This window comes from Arachis stenosperma, chromosome 1, assembly GCF_014773155.1.
Source record: "Arachis stenosperma cultivar V10309 chromosome 1, arast.V10309.gnm1.PFL2, whole genome shotgun sequence".
NCBI classification, from domain to species: Eukaryota; Viridiplantae; Streptophyta; class Magnoliopsida; order Fabales; family Fabaceae; genus Arachis; species Arachis stenosperma.
The window spans coordinates 27,823,645-27,825,242 of NC_080377.1; the positions used below are offsets into that span (position 1 = coordinate 27,823,645).

General features: G+C 39.5%; 1 non-coding gene across 1 annotated transcript; it reads right to left on the reverse strand.

The window, feature by feature from the left end:
* Positions 1–871: 871 nt before the first annotated feature.
* LOC130955235 (small nucleolar RNA R71) lies at positions 872–979 on the reverse strand. Its single transcript, XR_009076679.1, has one exon. It is a non-coding gene; the product is annotated as a small nucleolar RNA R71 (small nucleolar RNA).
* Between the last annotated feature and the right edge of the window lie 619 nt (positions 980–1,598).

The following is a 1,598-nucleotide window of genomic DNA, read 5'->3' on the forward strand; positions in this document are numbered from 1 at the left end:
AATCAAATCCTTTTGACTTCTAATTTCAAATCTTTTTCAAAAATCACTTGATTTCTTTTCCACTCTTATTTTCGAAAATCAATTAAGTGTTTTTCAAAAATGTTTTCAAAATCTTCTAATTAATTTTCGAAAATTACTCCCCTCCTTCTCACATCCTTCTATTTATGGAGTACCACTCCTTCTCAATGCATAATTCGAACCTTATCTAATTAAAGTTCGAATTCTTCTTCTCCTTCTTCTTTCTATTTTTTTTTTCCTCTGACACCTCAAGGAATCTCTATACTGTGACATAGAGGATTCCACGGTTTCTTGTTCTCTTCTCTTTCATATGAGCAGGAACAAAGACAAAGGCATTCTTGTTGAAGCTGACCCTGAACCCGAAAGGACCTTGAAGAGAAAGCTAAGAGAAGCCAAAGCACAACTCTCTGTAGAGGACCTGACCGAATTCTTCAAAGAAGAAGAAGACATGGCAGCCGAAAACAACAACAATGCAAACAATGCAAGGAAGGTGCTGGGTGACTTTACTGCACCTACTCCCGACTTCTATGGGAGAAGCATCTCTATCCCTGCCATTGGAGCAAACAACTTTGAGCTTAAGCCTCAATTAGTTTCTCTAATGCAACAGAATTGCAAATTCCATGGACTTCCAATGGAAGATCCTCATCAGTTCTTAGCTGAGTTCTTGCAAATCTGTGACACAGTCAAGACTAATGGGGTAGACCCTGAGGTCTATAGACTGATGCTATTCCCTTTTGCTGTAAGAGAAAGAGCTAGAATATGGTTGGACTCTCAACCTAAAGAAAGCCTGGACTCTTGGGAAAAGCTAGTCAATGCCTTTTTGGCAAAGTTCTTTCCACCACAAAGATGGAGTAAGCTTAGAGTGGAGGTCCAAACCTTCAAACAGAAGGATGGAGAATCCCTCTATGAAGCTTGGGAAAGATACAAACAATTAATCAGAAAATGTCCCTCTGACATGCTTTCTGAATGGAGCATCATAGGTATTTTCTATGATGGTCTCTCTGAACTATCTAAGATGTCCTTGGATAGATCTGCTGGAGGATCTCTTCATCTGAAGAAGACGCCTACAGAGGCTCAAGAGCTAATTGAAATGGTTGCAAATAACCAATTCATGTACACTTCTGAAAGGAATCCTGTGAACAATGGGACTAGTCAGAAGAGAGGAGTTCTTGAGATTGACACTCTGAATGCCATACTGGCTCAGAACAAGATATTGACTCAGCAAGTCAATTTGATTTCTCAAAGTCTGTCTAGAATGCAAAATGCACCTGGCAGTACTAAGGAAGCTTCATCTGAGGAAGAAGCTTATGATCCTGAAAACCCTTCAATGGAAGAGGTGAATTACCTAGGAGAACCCTATGGAAACACCTATAATTCTTCATGGAGAAATCACCCAAATTTCTCATGGAAGAATCAAGAGAGACCTCAACAAGGTTTCAATAACAATAATGGTGGAAGAAACAGGCTTGGCAATAACAAGCCTTTTCCATCATCTTCTCAGCAACAGACAGAGAGTTCTAAGCAGAATACCTCTGACTTAGCAAGAATGGTCTCTGATCTAATAAAAACCACTCAAAGTT